The sequence below is a fragment of the Zonotrichia leucophrys genome, chromosome 4, assembly GCF_028769735.1.
Source record: "Zonotrichia leucophrys gambelii isolate GWCS_2022_RI chromosome 4, RI_Zleu_2.0, whole genome shotgun sequence".
Taxonomy (NCBI): domain Eukaryota; kingdom Metazoa; phylum Chordata; class Aves; order Passeriformes; family Passerellidae; genus Zonotrichia; species Zonotrichia leucophrys.
Window position 1 is genome coordinate 24,237,569 of NC_088173.1, and position 22,839 is coordinate 24,260,407.

At 42.3% G+C, this 22,839-nt stretch overlaps 1 long non-coding RNA gene across 1 annotated transcript; it reads right to left on the minus strand.

Moving 5' to 3' along the window:
- Nucleotides 1-3,351: 3,351 nt before the first annotated feature.
- On the minus strand, nt 3,352-17,731 carry LOC135447427 (uncharacterized). Its single transcript, XR_010440113.1, has 3 exons — nt 17,674-17,731; nt 14,427-14,515; nt 3,352-3,446 (listed from the first exon to the last, which is right to left on the minus strand). It is a non-coding gene; the product is annotated as an uncharacterized LOC135447427 (long non-coding RNA).
- Between the last annotated feature and the right edge of the window lie 5,108 nt (nt 17,732-22,839).

Consider the following 22,839-nt stretch of genomic DNA (forward strand, 5'->3'; position numbering starts at 1 on the left):
TTTTACAGGCTCCAGGACCTGCATTTCACAGAAATGACTGAGTGCTGCAGCAGAGAACCAGAAGCCATTTCTGCCTAGTGGTGGGATGCGAGCTGAAGGGCCCACACACTGCAGGATGAGACCAAAATGGGGAGTAACCAAGGCTGCTGTCCCCACCAATGTGCTGCACCATGGTGCAGAGCCATGAACTCCTCAATTTCTAAAATTAATTTTTGGCCATACGCTCACTCCTAAGACTGAGTGGTGATGCCGAAACAGAAGCCCATGGAAGCAGCATGTTACACAGCAGAGCCTGAATTTACACACCCTGCCCTTTCTGGCTCCACAAATATTCATAGGTGGTCCTTCTCTGTTATTAGTGTACATGGTAAGAACATCAGGCTTTACGTGACATATTCTCATTTACTGGCATTTTACTAGAGACACCTGCTTACTTAAGTCAATATATCTACAGCTGAAATACTCCCATTTATCCTACTCATCCTACTCCTACCTTCTCCCATGATACAAATCTGCCTGAGGTTTAATTAATGGAAAACCTATGAAACATTATGGATTACAGATACTAAGGGATGCCCTGTCCCAGGTCCACCTTGTGCTTGCTCAGGGCTGCTGCCCATTCTGGGCACAGCTGACACACACCACCGCACACCTGCCTTGTCTCCTCTGCCCTGCTGCTGCTTCTCGCTGGACTCGGGTGCTGAGAAGGAAGTATCCATCATACTCCAAAGCAGAGTGGCACAGTTGGAAGGAGGAAGTCCAGGAGGAAATATTTCCACTCAAGTAGCCTGCAGAAAGAGTGTGGTAGGGAAGTAAAGGCAGGAAATTAGGCACAGAAATCTCTGTTCAAAACAGGATATTAAGGTTTCTCCCAAAATACTGCTGAAGAAACCCAGAACTAAAATCATCCATGCTGTTTAATTTTAGATCTTGCAAGTACAACTCCCAGGGACACATGGGCCCTGAATGCCATTACCAAGCAGTACATTTTTCTGTGTCTCAACACACAGGGTGGATGGCTCTAACTAATGAGAAGTGGCAGCAAATCATCTTGATCTGCACTGCCTACACCATTGCCAGCCTTCTGCATCTGAGCAAGGAGAAGCAAAGAGTCGTCTGAGTAGGTTGTCAGAGCTCTCCTGGGGTGTGGACATGCTAATTTCCAGTGACCTCCCCAGGCATCTGCTGGCAGCAGAGAAATTGTGAACTCAGAAATCTCACTGGTTTGCAGGTCCTTAAGGCAGTTGTGGGTCTCTCTCACAGCCTTGCCTCAACATGCTGTACTTCAGCTTGTTTTCATCCAGATCTGTCTCTTCCACCTCCTTGGCCAGGCGCCTCAGGCCTCCCCATGCCAGCAGCGCTGGATTTAGATCCTGAGGAACATCAGCATGGCTCCCAACCCAATCTGGAGACCCAACCCACCCTACCCACATCGCCTCCCTGCCCAGCCTACCCCTCCTTGTGTCCTCCCTGCCATGGCACTTCCAACCTTACCTTACTCACCTTCTATTTAGTCTTTACACCACCTCCTTGTCCCAGAGCTTCCAGCTCCCTCATTCCCTGGTGGTGGGTGGATGCGTGGCTGTCTGTGTGCTGCCATGCCTGAAGACTCCTTAAAGAACAGAGAAAGGAGAAGAAACATCGGGACACACATTTCCATTGAAGCCATGAGCATACAAACTACACAGAGACCATGTTTCACTGTTACTTTGGTGGCCACAGGGTTATACACACCAAGCTTTGCCCTTCCAACTGGTCTCCATGTACTTTTTTTATTCATCTGAAAACTGCTGTCATGCCGATGGTCACATAAGAGATGGCAAACAACTAGACAACTGGATGGAGATTCAGTGTGGTATCCCAGGGATGCTTCAGAGGGCTTTGTGAGTTCAGAGTTGTGAATGCCAAAAATGCTATCACAAGTGGTTCACTGACACATATTCCAAGTGGTCAAAAAACAATTTCCCCAGAGCAAGTCGTGACTCATTTTGTAGCCACGGCCATGCTAGGCAGAAGAGTATCTTGGAAGACTGTACCAGCCTTGGCAGGAGTGACATTTTTTGGATGAAATTTTCAGGGGTCCCAAGCTTCAAGAAAGTAGAAGTATTGTTCATCTATTTTACCCATGATTTTCCCTATTGCCTGTTTATTTATAAACTGGAGACTGTCGGATGCACACACTTCCATCTGCTGGTTTTTAAGCACTCCTGGTTTTGAGATATCTTTCTTCTGTTTTGATCAGTAGATACTTTACTTGAAATCCCTATCTGGCTGCTAGCATAGCTTGAAAAGCACATTAAGTATCTGCAGTGTGAAAGGTTTTGGGTTACTTTCCTCTCAGTGATTATCAGGCCATTTCACGTTTGCACATGGTACCATTAAAATGCTTATAAAATGCCCCTCCTCATCCCTGAATTGCTTTGTCTTGCCCAGTTTTAACTCATCATGGCTTTTAACTCTCTTTTTTTTCCTGCTAGCAGTAACTTAGATTATGTTCTTGTGTAGCTGCCACCTCTGTTTTCCATTTCCAGAGTTCATTTGCTAACCTCAAGTTTTTTGAGTGGTCCCTTGTGAAGTCACATTCATTTTTTACTTATTCTCTGCATAACTTTTTTTCAGAGGAATTTTAATCAGTTGCATCCTAAATTCAGATTTCTTAATATAATTCTCCAGCTTGTTTGCACACCCTTGGATCTGAGGTGATATCTCATCATATCCAGGCCACAAAGACCCTGATCAAACTAGGTAGTTAAGCATGTACTTAATTTAGAGAACATGTATAATCCAATCCCTGTTCAACACAAATACCAGCAGCTGTTCCAATGGGACAAAAGCACATGCTGAAAGTTTCTGTAAATTTGTAAAACTTCTGTTCTTGCAATCTAAGCCTCCAGTACTACCGCAGCACCTTCTGGCTCCTAAACAGATTTTCTCAACTAAACAAAAGGAGATTTGCAATACACTATTGTTTTCATCTTTTGATTTTCATAGGACTTGTCACCTTCTGGGCTTTTAGGTCACTGCAGTTTTTTACAACCTCTAGAGAAAAGCAACAGCATGTTTTGCCATACTGGGATGACAAGACACCATGCTCTTGAAAAGCAAGAGATCACTTATTCAGAGTAAGCAAAAGGAAGCAGACCTTTTAGATCTCCAATTTCTGAGCAGTAGAATCTTCATTTGTGGAAGAATCTGAAGAAATCAGCTGTGAAGGCTCAAGCTTCCACATCTTCCTCCTGGGCTCAGGCTGAGAGGCTGCACAAAACCCATATGCTCTCAGGCCAGGCTTCAGCTCAGCTCTCTGTTCAGGTGACTTCTTTCCTTCTTGCAGAAAGTGACACCTACCATCCATACAGAAGTGTGTTTCCATGAGATGAAAGAAAGGGGAAAGGCTTTCCACTGCCATCTCCCTGGAGTAATATGTCTGTTTCTTGCCATGAGCTCTCCTGAAAGAGCAAAGTTATGATTCAGTAATATAGTACTATCCTGGTGATTATTTTGGGTATTTTTCACCCCAAACTTCTAAAAATATTATTTTTTGCTCCAATTACCAAATGCAAATTGAAGAGAAGTTTAAAGGAAGTGGTATGACCAAGCAGCAAATGTTCTTTTTATCAGACAGCTTTGTATTTTAAATTAGACATAATGTAAAGATAACACTTAAAAACTTTGCACCTTGAGACAATCAAGCAACATTCCCACAGTCAACCAGTTGCAGTACTTACAGCTTCACTCATTGTCTCCCAAGAAAAAAGTTGTTTTACATCCTGGCTAAACTGTTGACTTGGAACATGATTTCCAGGCAAAAGGGAGAACAGAGCACAGACCCGTTTGATTCCTGGTTTGGTGTCCTGTCATTGGCTAACACAACATTTCAGTTTAAATTATTTTGAGTCTTTTCTCTCTCTTTTTTCTTTTTCCTTTTTTTTCTTTTTTTTTTTTTTTGGTAGGTTTGCCTCATGTTTCAGTATTATCTGTTAAAAATGCTGTGCAGCTTGATACTATCATCAACACCCCAACAGCACTTTAGCACTTTATCACTTACTCCCTTTCAAGCAGAAAAGGAATTTTTCTTGGTGTTAATGGAAGTGCAGTCAAGGGCTGTGTGGGACCCCTCTGAGAAGAGAAGAACATAATATGCATTTAGTTTAAATCAGGTTTGGATCTTTTTTAATAGCAAAATGAAAGGCTTTATTAACATAGGAAACCAATCAGAAGAATCTGCATGCTACAAAGAAGGGTAATATCCCTCAGATGGTACAATTACCCAGACAACTGGAAAAGCTTCCAATTATACAAATAAGGCACTGCACTGCAAAGCTGATAGCAATGTGGAAAGTTACAGAAAGGTATTCAGCAAATTCTTCTAGGGAATAAAGGGTGAGCATGTTGCAATCAGCAGCCAAACTTGGATAACATGATATTTAACGTATTAAAGATGTCTAACATTTCTTCATAACAAAATAGAGGAGTCATAAATCACAAAGCAGTGATTCCTTTGGGTAACACAATTGTACAAGTTTGAAGACAAAGACTATATCAAGTTTCCTTCTCATTATATTTTCCATGTAGTAACCCTGAGGTTGGGGAGAGAGGTGAGAGTTTGTGGAAATATGCCTTCAGTGAGGGAGAGGCAAATATGCTTTGCATTGCTTGAATTTCTTAAGGGAAGAGCCTGTTGCCTTCCCTTGGCAAATGCAAGCATTTTGCCTCATAGGGATGAAATAACAGAAAAATTGGTATTATATTAAGCAATCTAAATATTATTTTTAACCAAGACTGACCTTTAAATTTATCCACTTTCCCTATCAAATGCTCTCTTCCAAAAACTAATTACTGAGTCATTCTTTTCCTGTCTCATACAAGCACTGTTTCTTTCCATTTTCAGGGGTTTTGTGCTTGCACGAACTATTTTTGTTTCTCCATGCTAAGGCAATTTAGCTACTAAAAAACCCCAAACAAACACGGAAAGGACACTTCAAAGCAGCCAGACATCATGCGTCAGAAAAGAATTAGAGAATTCTAATAACTGTCTGAGCATTTATTTGCAATTGTTTACCTGATCATTTCAAAGTACTTTTGGGCCAAAGTACTTTTAACCTTCTTTCACAGACAGTAAAAATGATAAAGAAACAGCTTAGCTCTCCTGCTGTAGGTCATATGGATAGCAAGGGAGAGGTGCTATAAACAAGGTGACAAGGCTACAATGCTCCAGCCATTAGCCAACACCATCTCCTTCTGGAATTGAGCAGTCAGTAACACGGCTGTCTGAGGGGAATGGGAAAGACACTGCAACTTCTTGAAAATTATTACACAAGGCAGCCTTCCCTAAAAACTGGAGAGTCAAAGGTGAATTCTGAATCACACTGTGTATCTGTCTACATTAAAATAAAACCAGTCAGGTGCTTAGATGGCGCTCTAAACAATAGAGGGAGACACATATAAGAAGGGCCTGCTTCTTGCCATCTGCATCTCCCAGGAGCTGTGGGGATACCAAAAGCCCACGTGTGCAAAAGGATCAACAGGAGCGCCAGGACACTGGGTGGGAAGGAAGGCTGTGCTATGTGAAGGCACATGAGCAAGCTTTTGTGGGCAGCTGCATCGGGGGTCCACAGCCTGCAGCACTGTTTGCTGGGGGAGGCTGCCACCAGCGCCAGGAGGGGCAGCCCAGGGGTGGGAACACTGCTGGCCCTGTGCTGCACGTAGAGCTACTCCATCCTTCTGGTCCAGTGCCACACAGGAGGGTTCCTGCAAATACAACACCCAGACTAGACCTGAGGGCAGGGCATGTGTCAGGGGAGGTTGGGTATTAGGAAAAGGTTTCACAGCCACAGGGTGGTTGTGCACTGGAGCAGGCTCCAGAGGGGAGTGGTCACAGCTCCAAGCCTGACAGAGTTCACAAAGTGTTTGGATAACACCCTCAGGCACATGGTGTGACTCTTGGGGATGGTTCTGTGCAGGGCCAGGAGCTGGACTTGATGATCCATGTGGGTCCCTTCCAGCTCAGGGGTTTCTATGATTCTGTGACTGCTTCTGAAGTTTCAGCCCTGTGCAGAGCAGGCTCCCCAAGCAGATTGCATCCAGCACTCGGGATGTATGGAGCTGAGATCATTACAGTGCCGTGACGACCACAGCAAACGTTGAAAGGAGTCCAGGCCATTATTGCATAAGACTTGAGCTCTTTTCCTGGCAGTGACTGCAAAGAATATGAAAATGCTGAAACTGAATTTATCCTCAGTTTCAACATCATCTCTCCGAAAGAGTCAAACAGCAATGGAATTTCAAGAGGAAAAAGCTCCTATAAAACTAATGGCTTTTCACTCTCCCCTGTCAGCAGATGATTAATTCCTGGTGCTGGAGATGCATCTGAGTGACTTAGAATGGAGTTCTGGAAGTCACAAAGAAGCAAGAGAGGTTCTGACCGAGGCTTAATCATTCTATTCTCAGCCTTGCTCTGTCCAAAGCGCTGCTGAATGGAAGCCAGCAAGAATTTTGCCTTGAAAATGGCAAAGGAAAAAGTCAAGATAATCTTGGTTTGCAACTTGGGATATCACATTAAGAAGAAATTAAAGCAAGACAGATTAAAAGTAGTATCAGATGCCTGATGTTCAGCACCTTAAATCTGTTCTTTTTTTTTTTTTAATTTGTATATCTACTCCCAGAACCAGTATAAACTGGCTGATTGGGCTTTCTCAAACATATGCCACATAGGCTGATACACTAATTTGGAATTGTAAGTTAATTAAAGTGACCCAAGTTCAAAAACTTTCTCTAGAGTGATTCCCCAGCCCAACACTAACTTGTCACAGTCACTGCAAAGTAGGTCTCAACAAGCTACCTCTAAAAATCCCCTGTGCTAGAGCTGAGAATAGAGATATGATAATATTTAATAAATGCCTTATCATCATTCTATTTAACTTTAAAAAGTACTAGCTAGACAATATAAATCCAGCATGCATGCATCTAGATAAGATTGTGGTTTTTAACATCGAAATATTTTTACCAGTGTTCATTAAGCTACCCTCCAACCATCTAGATACATTAATTTTTAGAAAATCGGGTTTTTAGGAAGCACATTTAACTTCTGCAGAAGAAAAAGCAAGTGTACCCCAAACAAATTGCCTGATTCACCTCTAACTGTTGGAGTAACTCCAGCCAACTCTACACACTATGAGAAACAGTAGCTTGGGATCACCTAATTAAATCTGTTTAATAAAGCAAGCAACTGTTACTCATCATAGAGGTTATGTTAGGATGTCTCATCAAAGGAATGTGTACTGAGGTGTTAGCTTCCTTCCCCCTGCCCTTTGCCTTGCTTGGCTTTGTCCAACTGCTCACACACCATCCCAAAGGTCCATCTGGTTTTGCCAGGATATTACTCCAACCTTCTTTCAGCAGGGAACAACGCCGCCTAGCTCAACGCCTCAGCCTGTGCTTTAGCATGCTGTGACATCTGGTGACAATGTTATCAATGGCACAACTAGACAGGAACATTTTCCAGCTGCTACAGGAGGAACACTGTGGCTCCAGCTCAACCCTTGCCCTTTCAGGGGGCAACTCTGTGCCCTCTTCTTAAAACTGTTCTCTACCACTTGAGAGTCTGCCTACAAATTCCCATCTCCCTCAGATTCTTTCAGACTCCTGCACAGTTCAGTGGCACTGAAGCTCTGCTATATTGAATCTCTACACTTCACTTCCTTTGCAGAGGAATTACCTTGTAAAGAGAAACATCATCTAACCTGGTACAATTCACTTTTGAAAAACTCCTGTTGCTTTTAATTTTTACATTCTCCACTTGCCTTTCTTTGTTCTCTATTGTTTCAAATCTCTCCACACAACTGAGATGACACTAATGAGGTGCCCAGATAATTTTTTCCTTTCTGTAACAGAGGGTGCTACAGGCATTATCCCCAACCATAAAGTGCTGGACTTCACAGGTTATGAAAAATCCTTTCTACCAGACTTGCAATTTCCTCTGCCAAATCTTGGACTATTATGAGATGGACATTATCCAGCTACTCTTCAATTGCAGACATACTTATTTGCACTTCAACAGTTACTCCTGACTACCTTTGTTCCCACAGTCTGCCTTACAAAACACAGTCTCATTATCAAACAAAAGCAAAGTATTCTTTAGTTTGAGATAATACTTGGACTAGTTTTATCTTCATCCCTTCCCTATTTGACTGTGGAGAAAAGGAGAATTTTTTGGACCCTGCTTCTAATCAGGTGAAATATATTGAGTTTGAAAATGGTCTTGTCTCCAGTTACAGACCCAAACAAAACGTTCAGATAAGGCATTGATGGCACTGAGTCACATGACAGAAAGTTCCCAATATTTAGAAATAATCAAATTTGAAAGTTCTTTGCCCTGGTATTGCACTGGTTAATACTCCAGTTATCATCTAAAACCCCACTTGGTCCAAAAGAGAGAAGAAAACCATTTCAACATGGATTTCAGCTTTCAACAGACTTGTCATTTTGAGTATCTATGTTAGCAAACACTGCCCAGAAACTGTTTCAGTGGCTACCTTACCTTATGTGCTGCAACATCCCAGAAGAGATCCATCCCAGTAGAACAGCCCTGTCTGCATCTGGCATGCCTGGGCCCAAGCCCTTGTTTCTGCACTCACTCATCTTCCAGCTCACCCAGAATACACCCTACACTTCCTGCCCACCCATCATCCAGCAGACAAAACTAGTCCTCACAGCAAATGTAGAAAAAATAGGGGGAGCTTGTATTCATTAAATCCCCAAAACACCTCTTCCAAGTCCTCTGGCTTCAATGTACACAGATCTTCCTTTCTCTGTCCCAAGCTCCTTCCATCTTCACCATGCCAAAACCCCAGATCAAGCCTCATTTAATCTATATACAAGGAGCAATTTCAATCTACTTAATATGTGCAATCAAATTGCTCACTGCTGGATATATTGCAGAGTTTGGGAATGCTTATGAAGCTGCCACAAAACTTTCAGTGCACTGTAGAGCTCTGCTTTGAACTGCCAAAGAAACTAGAAGTTCTTGCCATAAAATTGAGGTCCAGTGTGTCACAGAGCTCACATTGTTTTGTCTAATTTGAACCTGGAAACAATTTCTTTGTTTTTTTCAGAACTGGTGAGTAACCACTGAGCAACTAAATTCATGATTCCATGTTAGTACTGAAACAGATTTTCACAGTGGGTTTGGCCTTCTAAGAACCTTCTATGAATCTTCTAGACCAACAATGGCATCTCCTTTCATAAAATATTCATTAAAGAACAGCTGAAATGTAGAATGCTTTTTTTCCCCATCCATCACACTTCTAAGAGAACCTGTACTTTTAGCTCCCATAGGGATTTTATGAAAGACTGAGGGAGCAAGACATCCCAATACAACCTCTGTATCATATTGGTCAAAATGGTATATTTTTAGCCAGAGTCCATAATGTTTTATATTTCAATTTATATTTCAATGTATGCTTGTGAAATGTATTCCTATGAGGGATGCCTCGCCTGACAGGGGCATGGTGGTGCTCCCAGGTGCTACATGCTGAAGTGGAGCTGGCAGCACATCTTTGCTTAGGGATGCCCTGGTACAAGCCATTCAGGAATGCTCTTGGGCTTCTGAGGGCTTTAACAAGGCAGGCACATGAGAAATGCCCTCTGGGGCCAGACCAGTCATCCACCCAGTCCTGCAACCTATCTGTGACAATGGCTGTACTGTAAGCAAGTGTGTACAAATAAAAATGCAATAATATATCTGGCAGAGCTTACTCAATTCCTGTTGTAATAATTTCAACAGAACACTCATTTTGGATTGGTAATGTTCACATTTATATTCTGTTCTGAACAATCCTAATGACCAAACAAAATAAACTCAATCAGTTTAATCCCTTAAGCCATCCTCAAAGAGCCTTTCTAATTACAAACAATGGGCAAGCAGCACCTCTTCATGAAGAAAAAGGGAGAGAAATATTAAATACATACAAACCCCATAGGTTAAATTGGCTTATTAAAATGCATTCATCCTGGCTAGCCTATTTTATTGAGCAGAGCCAGAAAATGGCTCTAAGTGAGCATGGAGGGAGTCTCCCATCTTCATAATCATCTTCAAAAGAGTGGAGAACCTACTAGAATAAACTGTATGGAAAGGAAGAGGGAGGTCCCTACACATCCCTGAAAATCCCCTGGGGCTGCACAACACAGCTGTAGCCAGCCTGAACTCTCTCAGAGGAAAGATGCCCTGAAGACTTCTCCTGGGATGTACTCCATCTTCTCTCACCAACAACTCTCTTAGGGTGCAGGCAGGACCCAGTACAGCACCAGCTCTGTACTGGTAATTTCCAGAAAAAAACAACCAATTTCCTTAGAGGTAGGTGTTTGGCTGGAAATCAAACCTTTTTTCAAAAAGCAGAGATAGTGTGGAATACTTGACCAGACCTTCTTCCAGTTTCCTGGAAGAAAAGACTGCACTGGCCTGTGGCCTCTCTCCTCTTGCCCATGAACTCACACACAGTGTCAGTAACCTGTGACTTGGAGGGTGCTGCCTTTCACACTGCTTTCTAGCTTTGGCCTTGTCAGCAGAGAGGACAAGAGAGATGGAAAAGTGATAGAGCACTCAAGGAAGGCAGAATCCTTAGAAACAACCAATAACGTACTCAGACAGATAAGTTAGAAGTCAAATACTATAAAACAACATTGTCAGATGTTCTCAGAAATGGCCTCAGAAGTGGAGAACTGGCCAGTCACACCATGCTGGCTCTCACCACTCCCAGCTGTCGAACTGTTATGAAGTTAAAGTTGCACAAAATACTTTCCTAACTTCACTTTTCCATGGATGTAATAACGATCCATACCACAAGGGTGTTTCACAACTGCAGAATGGGAAGAGACGAGATACACAAGACACTTGGTCTTAAAATGTGATCCATGCTATGAAAAACAAATGAGAATTCTGGATCTGACCTAACTGTGAAGCAATTTCAAGTGATAATAAGACACCAATGATAAATTTGTTAAATCTGGAGTACATGTGGAACTCATCTGAGGCATACAGCTGAAAAATAAATACACTACTTTTAAAAGGGATGCATGAGGACATTCTGTTCATAACAACTAGCTGAGGACAGTCTAGCCTCCAATTATACCATTTGTAGACATAAGTTTGGTAAATTTTTTTATGTATGTTAATATTTATTGTTTACACAATAGTTCACAAAGACAGTGTTCTCCTCCCCAGTTTAGAGACACCAAAAGTCACCAGGCACAGTACAGCAAGGGGTTTACCACTAATTCATAGTGTATTAATCTTCTAGCTCAGAAGAAAAAAAATCAACATTTGGTTTCAAAAACATCACAATTATTTTGAATTGCTCATGGATTTCCAATATCAGCATGTTCACAAAATAGCCAGAGCCAATCATTACTGCAACCATGGTGTTGGTATGTCCATAGCAGGACCAAGAGTTAATCTGTTGAAACCTTTTCCAGCATAATATTTCTTTGATTTCATCCCATGAAATGTATGCTGCCTTGTTTTTTTGAATCAAACTTCAATGTGCCCATACTGTTCCTTCTAGATTCTGTCTAATCTCTTCTTGAAAGACCTAAGTGTCAGTAATAAAAAAACCTCCCAACAAAGTTTGTTCCAAAATCTAAGCCTTCTGGATATGTCTACAGAGCATCTCTGTTTTCCATCTACTACATGGTTTGTGTTTATATTATTTCTTTGAAGTTCTTAGCAATTCTCATTACTGACATTTGTGGACAATGTTTTGCAATACCCTATCTCATTCTCATACACTAATTTCCGTTCACTCACTGAATATGGAACTTAAGTCTCTAAGCTGGATTTCTTTTTTTCTGTTTCCTCTGCTAGGAGCTTACAAGTCAGGTGTAGAGATGCTGAGCACTGAAGTTACTGATGGATCTGGAGCAAGTACCCCTTGCCAAACAGGTTCATCTACATACAAGTCTTTTTCAGAAGAGAATGCAGCTTGGAATGAAAATAAGAATAATTCTATGACAAGCCATGCCCAGAGAAACTTTTAGTGGCTAAAATAGCACATTGGTTTGCAGTTAGCTTTTAGAGAAGGAAAACTAGATGCACCCTCCTCACCATCAACAACATAATTTAATGTCAGGCTGTTTGCTGCCATTCATTTTTCTAACAGGTTTTGACCTTCCATAAATCAGGAACATTTTCCCACTTAGCAGAGGCTTCATTTCCGCTATGCAGCAAAATCTTGAAGCAGGTGAATACTGCCATATAACACTGATAATGACCAAAGTCAAAGCATTTTCCATTCACTTTATTTTTTTCTCCAGATCCAAAGCATCACTCATTTTTTTCCATAGCTCATACTGAAATCAAAAATAGTTAAAGTGTACTTCTATGTCAAACATCAATAATTTATCAGTAAGGGGGGAGGGACAGAGATTTATTAAGCAGACAGTGACTACAAAGTACTGTGACATTTAAAAGGGAGCATTCTAAATTTTCAAGAACTTTTTGGATTACTCCATGGAGAAATCAGGATGCAGGATGCATATGTTATACTGCAGCCTTTCACAACACAACAGCCTAAAGCTAATGAGAAGATTTTCATACTGCTGAGGGCAAGTGGTCTATGAATCCTGCAGTAAAATATTCAGGAAAATTACCTCAATTTTGCTCTCTGCATGATTCATATTCTTTTAAGTTAACACTGAAAACAAAACACATGAAAAAGCAAGTATGATGAGTGACTAGCTAAACACAGAACTGTCTGGTCAAAAACAGATGCAATTTTTACTCCCTTCATTTACTTTACACATTATTCCTGCATGCAATGTTACTACTGAGAATTAAAACCCCATCATGCTTCTGGATAGGTTTTCAGGCAAAATTCAGTTTACTGAGTATTCAAATGAATATGCAATGAACATGGACCCATCCTAAAACTCTCACAAAAAACTATCTTCACAGAATCAACTAGACTGGAAAAGGCCTATGGCATTGTTAGTACAACCTATAACCTAACACCACCTTGTCATAATTATTTAACTTTCAGAACTGAAAATTTAACCAGAAGAAAGATTTCTATTCATTTCACAAACTACAATCTTGTTTTTTTTTTTTAACATAACATCTTTAAAGACTTCCTATGCCTGTAGGACAACCATGTAGGCAAAAATTTCCCAATTAAGAAATATTTGCTAAGCACAGATACTGTAAATACCTGGTTGCACATTTATAAAGAACTCACAGAAGACAAGTGCTATGCTGCTTCAACACCCTAATAAAGTCATTCTCTTTTGGAAACATTAACACTTCCTTCCCAAAAAAGAACAGTCCAAACCAAGTTATAACTCCAGTCCATATACTGACATAGTTTCAGAACAAGCTGTTGATGAGAAAAGGCCAAGGAAAGGCAAACAATAAGTCTGGCTCTCTCTCCACCAAGTGTCTTTTGTGCTAGTTTGACATTGTAAAAAGAGCCTTTTCTGAGGCGCAATTTATATTTTCAACCATACAAAGACTTACACCTTGCCAAAAGAATATAAAGAAGGCCTGGTAAATGAAAACCAGCCCAGCATTGATACATGAAGTATTAGTGTCTCCTCCCTTCTCACTCAATGGAATTAGTTTACAATAATGTGTATTTTCACAACAAGAAGCCCACATACACCCTTGTCATTACAGAATTGTTTATATTTCTATTATTATGTCATATACAGCGGCAGGACTCAACATGCCACATGCAAACACCAACTTTTCATCTTCAGTTACTGCAAACGTGTGTCATGAAACAGGCCTAGGCTTGGTATTACCCCTCAATCTCTGTGATCCTTTACATTAGAAGTGCCATCCTGGTCTTGAGTGTCATTAAAATACTTCACAGCATTAAGTCCCTGCAGCTACCAAAAGCAATTTGCATGCACCAAAGACCCTACCTACAGTATGTGAAGATGCTCAGTTTTGTTTAAATTTCACAAGCATTTTCTTAGTCTTTCCAGGTCTGAAAGACCTGGGAAGTCCTCACTAGAGTTCAGAAAATGCAGAGTGCCTTGGATTAGGACATTTAGCCAGGGAAATGCACTGTCCTCCCCAGTGGCGGGAGGTTCACTGCACACAGAGCTGCACTGCTCCATCCACAGCAGGGCTGCTCACAGTGCTGCCTTCTGCCTCACAGGCACAGCCAGGCACAGGACAGGCTCTGCACGAGTCTGGTAAGTCAACATTACGATGGGAAAAATTCACCCAATGCCAAGTGCTCCAGCACAACCACATAACACTTCATTTGTGTGCTAAAAACTCAACTGGGAGTTAAATGAATCAGATCCTTGTGCACAAGAGAAAGTTAACCCTTGCTGAATAAACATTTCTTTTTAGTGTATCAGAATTCAAAAGAATATAGTACTTAAAAAATAGTTTAATTTGAAGGCAAATTAAATGACTGACATACCATGTCTTCAAATATTTCTGTTTCATAGTTGTTTCTTCTTTTTTGTTGCTGTTTTATGAGTGCGATGTTCCACCAGGGTCTTCTTTTTCCTATGTGCAACAAAACAAAAGATATCTTCTAAGTGCAGATGAAATAAATCAGAACACTCAAAGTCAAGGCTCTCACTCTGGTTTGACTTAAAACAGAAAAAAACACATTACAAAATACACCAAGAGTTTGCCAAGTCTCTTTAGTGACCCAGAAACTGATTATGATGTACTGAATTTTGCAAGTTACTAAATCTGCCCACATATACAACACCAAAACAAAATGCTGGGACTCTGTCACCAACAGGATTTTCTGTTCAAAATGAGACAGACACAGTATCATAGGGACTCTCAAGGAAATCCCTTGGGATTAACCCCTCCCACCAGTTAACCTTGGTGGTTATCTGGATGAAACCAACAGGCATAGAATTCTCTGAAGATATCAGTAGCTGCACCTTCAGAGGAATATTTCTATCAGCTGTGCTGCAGAATCATCCATGGTAACCTCTGGCCCTCAAAAAGCCTGGGCTGAGACAGGAGGGCTAGAGTCAAATCTTCATCCCAGTGGCTGTGCCTGCCTCCTCTTACCTGTGCACTGTGAAAACAACAGCACTGTTGCCAGCTCCCCTAGGGAGAGGTGCAGGACAAAGACAAAACTTGGCATTCAGAAGTATCATTCATTTTTTCATCAGCACGAGGTCCTGACCCAAAGCCATCTCAAGCTGGCTGTTGTCTGTCCATTTGCTCCCCTGGGCTTTTGGCCAGCACAGGTGTCAGTGTGGTATAAGGCTGGGCACAGTTATTTTCACACATAAATACAATGACAAGAGGTCACTCTGGCTGTGCCTATCAAAGCCAAGGGGTCTTAAATGAAAGAAGTGACTGAATTAGTGTACAGAAGGACAAGACTGGAAAATTAAATTGTATGTGCTACAGAAAAATCTGGCTTTGTTTCCTGAGCTGTTCTTGCTTTCATACTCAAGTGTTTTGTGTTTCCCTTGTCAGTAAGCACCACCACTTGGGAATGGCTGTGTCCTTGGGTGGACACATGATTCATGGTGCTGTTGCTGCAAGTTCTGTGTGTCCTCCTGGAAAATTTCTGTCTTAATGGTACTTTTTTGCTTAAAGAAATGTACTTTTAAGTCAAACCAGGTTTACAAATATCTCACGAAGTCAAGTGAAGTCCAAGTGGGTAAAAGGCAGTTTTATTTTCTTGCTACAAATTTTCCAATGGCACCTATTTTTATGTTACCAAGGGAAACCTTCATGATTTACTAACTACAAGCCCTTTAACAAACATGAATTCAAATAAGCACTTGTAGAGAACAAAAACAAATGCTTCATTCTGAAAGGTATGTTTTCCTTTTAAACACTTCTTCCGTTAGAATAGAAACATAAATTCAACTGATTTTCACTTTTTTTTTTAACAAAAACCTACTTCCCCCCCCACCTCCCATCCCAGATGGCTAGATGTTGATTCAGTGCAAAGAACTTGGGAGGCTAAGCAAACATGAGCCTAGTTTGACAATCCATTATAACTTGGCTAATGCTCCTCTGTCACCAATAATCAAGGCTTTGCTAACACTTTCATTTCTTTCTTTTTTTTTTTTTTTTACCCTGCTCAGCTGAATCACCAGGATTTCTTTTCTGTCAAGAGGGCCCTTTCTTTTAAAGCTTCTTAAGGGAAAAATATTTCTTTCTTCAATGAAGCCCTTGAAGTGGGGTTTGCTTCTTGCAGGTGAATTCGCAGAAATGTTGGTTTGCAGAATCAGGCATAGCTTTCTCTCTGCCCCCCTCCTTTTCCAATGCAGCCCTGTGCAGGGCAATTGTGCCCAGCTGCAGCACTTAACCCTGTATTGTCTGCCCTGCCCCAGCACTTTTTGATAGAAAACCCAAATCTGAGGCTTGATTTAACAGAAGTCCCAACTCTGCCCCTCAACCTTATTAGAAAACCTCCAAACAAAACAATCCCACTACTTCAGACTTTTTTATCAACTTCTTTATGGGGACCTGAAACACCAGTTTTGAAGGCACATTGAGCCACAGTGCCAGCTTGTGGGCATAGGTTCTCCAAACACCCAAAATCAGGTTCTCCCAAGGGAAGTCTGGATACAGTGAACCAACAGTGCAGCCATGGCTGCACAAGCCTGTGTGCATCCCAATCCCTGTGGAGAAAATATAATTGCACCTTGGTTTGTTGGTACAGATGTCTCCAAAGAGGCTTTGGCATGGCCACAGGCTCTGCTCTTGTCTTGTTCCCATGAAGGAAGGAGCAGTGGCTGTACAGAGAACACCAGCACCTGTCTCAGCAAAGGAGCCTGAGGAGGCCTGGCCTGGCACACAAATCACAGGCAGTGCAGGAGGGATGGGTGTCCTGCATCTGTCAGGCAATACATCTCTCCTGGGCAGTCTCCAAAGTCAGTGAGCTGAACCCCATGCGGGGCTGAGGTAAGCAAAGCTTGGCAAGTTTGTATTTCCCTGTGGAGCATCATTGCTGCAGGCAGGGGCACCTCTGGACTGGACAAAACCTAACAAATGGGGATCTCCAACTTCTCTCAGCTGGGGTCTCTTGGATGAAGCAAACAAGAGCAAAAAATAAACCCATTTTACCCAGTCTCTGTTGGAATACAAACATTTAAGATTTTGTAATGTGAAGTTTAATATAGAAACAAGGGTAACATATTGAAAAGATCCTACAGCAGTAAAACCTAATTTAAAAGAACAGTGACTTACAAGCCCTGAAAATCACTCCTGCCAATGCCCTCAGACCCTGGGTTTCAAATCACTTTAGTGCTCTCAAAGATTGGGAATTTCAGCATTCAAAAGTGAAGCCTAAGGCCTTCGTCCAGAGAGCAAGCTTTAAAACTGACATATTTGCAAAGGCTTTGAAATCTCTTTCCTACCCCCCTCATAGCAATAAGTTTAAGGCAGAAATGTTTCTATAGCACAATCATTTAAGTAAAGCCTTTTCCCATGCCTTTCCTCCCTGCCACCAAGAGAAGGCACAGCCCTGTAGGGGACTCTCTGCAACATGAGGTTGTTCTGAGCAGGGAGTGACCACACTGGAGTGGAATCCATGGGATGAATGGTCAGCTCCTGGAGAGCAGTGCCCCTGGCAGGCAGAAGGTTGGGTACCACGCTCTATGGGACTGTCAGCAGGACAGGATGATCCACTGTTGTTGTTATCATATTGTTGCTATCATATTTCTAGAGCCCCATACCTTCTGGGTGGCTTTCTCACAAGCAGCTCTTCACAGCAGTGCTGCTCCTGCTTCTTCGTCAGGGCTCCTCCAAGGCTCTCCCTGACCAGCCAGCCCACCTCCTTTTATCCCAGTTATCTTCATTGGCCATAGCTGCTGCCCAATTAAGGACATCACAGCTGCAGCCCATTTAGAACAACTAGGATCGGGGCAAGGCCACTTAGACAATACATAGATTTTACTATGGCTCAAAGGCCACCTACACAATCCATACTAAGATTCAATGGCCACCTATACACTGTGGCCTCACATGCTGCAGCATGCTCCTACCTGCTAGGATGAGCGTGGGGCCAGCAAGCTCATCTCCCACCATGAATTAAGAGAGAAAAGACATACCTGTCAAGGCAAGGCTAGAGTGCCTGCCCCTCTTCTAGTGCTGCAGAGGAGAGGAGACCCAGCTTTCAATGGCAGGAGCATCCTAAAGCACTTGACTTGCAGAGCCAAGCAGTCAGTGCACCAGAAGAGGTGGAGGGAGCCAGCGGAGAGTACAGCATGCAAATCAGCAAATCCCTTAAGCACGTGTTTAAGAGCTTTACTAAACCTGGACCACAGGCTGTCTTCATAAATGGCCCTCACAGATCCTGGGATACCTGCTAGTACTCCATGAAGGGACAAGGAGGCTGCTCAAAGCCCTGTAAAAGCATACCATGGCAAACAAATGGAGCAGGGGGAGGTGGGTAGAGCCTGCAAAGATGATCTGCATCCAAAGGGATGCTCCTTGCAGCAGTTTACTTCTCTGGGCAGTCACATTGACTTATTATCATACAACATCTTTCCTCTCTTTTTTCTTTTGCCCTGTTTTTTTTTTCCTCTAATGTTGTTTATTTCAAGTTCTCATCTCCAGTGGAAAAGTCTTATCCTACATATGTTCTGCAGATTATTGGACCCACCTCCCCTTCCAAGTGTTTCAACAACAATCACTTGTTTTCTGTGCAGCAAGAGGGATTACAGCCCTGTGGCATCTTTCTGCATTCTTTAAAATCTTCTCTCCTCTCTGGGGAAGTATCTGTTTCTGATGTTAATGTGGTGCTACGTGTTTTTAAAGTGTTCTGATCCTGCCTGCTGTCACCACAACATGGTGATAAATTAAGAGTTTAATTTCAGTTTAATTTGCACATGCAGATTAAGAAACACAGGGGACAGGGCATGGAAGGACAAGAACAACTCTAATATCTCTGTCTCGCTTGTGCATTTCTGGTGACTGTAAACTGCTTCATCCTAGTGTTGATGAAGAAACAGTAAGAAGATTTAATAGATGCAATATTATTTTTACTCAGATATTATGGAAGGTGAGAATTTAAGAAAAACTCCTTGGCAACAGAGTTAACACAAATCCTTCTCACTTGCCTTAAGTTTCTCTTCTTCGTTCTCAGTAGTGCAAGAAGGCAACAACATGGTGCAACATGCTGAAGTATGCCCTGAACCCTTTAACTGAGCTGAAGAGGTTTGGATAAACAATTTTTCCAGCATAGGAAGAATTACTCATCCAGTGAGATGGATGGAAACAGAGATGAAGGCTCTCCACTGAAGGCACAAACCCTCCAAAGACACCCAGGAGGAGATAATCTCATCCCTACTGAAGGCATGATGGTCTGCAGCCCGACCAGCCATGGTGGAGCCGTTCAGGATGCAGGACCTCCTGCCAGGTTGCCATATGGACAGCTGGCCTTACCAACCCTTGCAAAGGCACTGGGGGGACTCTACACCTCTCAGGAACCCCATTTCTCCAACCCCTAGAGGACAGAGACAAGTTTAGAAAATGTTATAAAGAAAATGGTTGGAGCAAAGACCACTCAGATCCTGGCAAGACTGTTTAAATTGATTACAGTGATAAAAATGGAATGCCCACATTTTGACTGTAACATATAGAAATTGTGCTGGGCACCAGGAACTTTTCAGAGTGCTAATTTATAGATGCTTTTCTAAGGAGGACAAGTGGGTATATTACTTTTCCTTTAATGTGCAGCTGCAACAGCAAACCACACACACTGTAGATTTTATAACCTTGCTAATTTTCCCTAAGTCTTGAGAGATATTGGTGGTAAATATAATGGTATTTTGTTCCAACCTAAGAAGAAAAAGAAAACTCAAAACAAAAGAATTTGTTTTCAGAGTACAGTTAACAGCTAAACTGAAGAGATATCAACTCTGATCCCAACAGAGCAGCCAGTGATGCCGGGGAGACTGGTCTGTACTCTCAATTCAACCAAAGAAATTGGGGAGTTATGTTTATTCCTGTTGATGTTAATGAGAAAAACGGACATGCCAAGCATGCTGGAAAAAAAATGGCAACCTAAAGGAAATGCTGTACAAACCAGTAACCTAATGGGCTGCATGCAGAAGAGGTAGAGCTATGGGAAGAGACATTGTGGGAGCATTGCGCTGGGTGAGGTACGTGCAAGAAGAGGGATCATCTTCCAGCTCTGCAACATATTTTCCCACTTTCACATTCCCATTTCTAAAATAGACAGCTATAAAACCAGATCATTAGGGTGTGCAAGAGGCTCAGAAACTGAAGAAAGGAGGAGCATGTAAGAGCTGAGACTGAAAGACTCATCCTCTGTTAGCATCACCATCCAAAGCACCAACCAGCCGTTTTATTTTATGCCAGCTCTTAAAGCTTTGATTGTTGCTTTTGTCTCATAGGAGATGAAAACAATGATTTTCATGGCAGAAATGCTCAGAATAGCTCAGTAATGGGATACCAGCCTACATTTCAAAAATTTAAGGGGAAAGCTTTTGATCCAAGTCAAAAAGAAGAGAGCTTTCACTGCAGGTTTGCCTGACTGCCTATGCTGAAGAGCAGCAAAGTAACTTTCTCTACGACTAAAACATTTTCTGGGGACATAAATTAAGATCTTCTGTCCAAATTCTAACCACAGTCCAAATTTGTAAATAAAACATTTTAGTCATGCCTTAATACGAGGGGGGCAGACTGCACAGACAGGCTGTCTATAACAGACCCAAAATGGAACTGGAGAACTTTCTCCCCATTCTATGGACTTTTGTCCTTGCTTGTAGATCTATGGGAAAAATTCACTGTCGAACCCTCAGAGACGTCCACAATGCTTCTCACGTTCCAAAATCACTGGGACAGCTCACATAATAAAATATTTGCTGGAAAGGCACCAAGGCATATTAAGTACAGAGGCAGCCTTAACTCTCACTTTCCACAATTTCATGAGCCTGAGTCAGAACTGCAATATTTTTTGAACTATATATGGACTTAACTTATGGCATTTCTTCACCCATCCAACACCTTTTTATTTACTCCCATATGTTATCTCATATTATCTCATTAGTTAGGTTATTTTAGCTGCACTTAGCATGCAGGTGATATTCCAGTTTGCTACCTAGTCATAAAACTCTGTATCCTTCTATTGTCATTGGGGTTTTCCAAAATAGGCACTAATTCTACCATCTCAAGATATATTACACCAGCTGAAAGCATTATTAAGCATTTCACTACTGTAATAAAAATGAAAATGTATGAACAGAAAAATCACAGATTTTTTTGTACTCCATTCTCATTATTCTAATTTTCATTTGCTTCTGATTCTATATACATCCTGATTAACAAATGCCACAGGAGAGACTTAAAACTAAATGGTCTGGAAATGGGAATAGAAGTTCAGTAACTTCATAATGGCACCCAGAGATCAGCAAAAATAATTTTTATACTGTTCTTCACCAAGCTATTAAACCACAAGGCTAGCTACACTCACCAGCACAAAAGTAATGATATCATCAGCTTGCCAATCTATCCTCTGTTTTAAGACCACCATCAGTCAAGCAGAAGACTCAGCCTGTTGGGTCATTGCATAAACAGATATCAGCCACAGCACCAAGCAGAGTGAGGAAAGAGTGGTAATGTCCAGGAATGAGTTTGTGTTGCAAGGAAGGAGCAGCAACAGAAATTAAACCTGCTTTGTCCTTAAACTGAGAGAATATCCTCTGGCTCACAGGGAAACACAACCAACTCTCTCCCTTTCCATTCTGCCTTACTGGTCTGAGGCCAAGACTTTGCAGGCAACTCTGGCACAAAAATTCAGCATACCAAAATTATATACTCATTTATGAAATTCACAGAAAAACAGTTTATCTCTTAAACCTTTACATTTAAAATTTTATATTTTGGAGTTAGTCAGTGTCATGGTTTGACCAGGAAGGAGTGGGAATTCTGGGAAGCTGTGGTCAAACCAATGAAGGTTTTGGGTTTGAGACTGGCGTCCGGTGTGGCCAGTGGGGTTTGGACACACCTCCGAGAATACACAGGGGTTAAAAGCAAGGCACTGCCCTTGGCACTTCCTCTTTTGGACATCGCGGCGAAGAGTTCAGATCTCTCTCCCCCGCCCAGCCTGTTGCTGCTGGGCGGGGGAGGGGCCGCCATGCGGTAGGCCTGGGGCCTGGACAGAGGTGGGGGTTGAGGGGGCTTCGAGGATGGAAGGGTGGAAGGTCCCAGAGAGTCAGCCCTCGGGCAGCCCCCCCCCCCCAGGAGAGCAGCCAGCCAGAAGGAGAAGGGGGAGGAAGACTGCCCGGCCGGAGCGGCAGCGTGTGGGCAGCGTGCGTGGGAGTCGCTCCGGGACCGACAGCAGAGACTGAAAACTTTTAAACCCTTTCTTGCATGATTGGGGCCTTGCAAAAATGCTAATCCTCCTCGAAGCTGAATAAGAAGGGAGATGAGAGATGAGATGAGACAAGGACTTTGGCCCGAAGATTGTGGAGATGATTGGATGGGGAGAGATGATTTGGAGTGGCCTTTTGGCTGGACTTTTTCTTGTAGCCATGGACTCAGTTGTTCCTGTGACACAGACTGCATTTAGGGGGAGGCAGTGCCTCAAAACCAGGAGGGTTCATTCGTGAGGACCCCCCGGCCCCAGGGGGTTGGAAAAATATGGGGGGGACAGATGTCCCAAAAGCAGAGACTGTGCCTTTTTGGAGTGAGACAAGGCATCCTTGAAAGACAACCCTAAAAGCAGCTCTGGCCATGTCTCGGTGGTGAGAGCACTGGGCATGGAAGGAACATGTCACAAGCGGCAAAAGGACTTTTTTTTCCCCGGGCGGTGCCGAAGTGACAAGGAAGCATCCGAGGTTTCAGTGTGTTTCCAGGAGAAGCCTATGGAACAA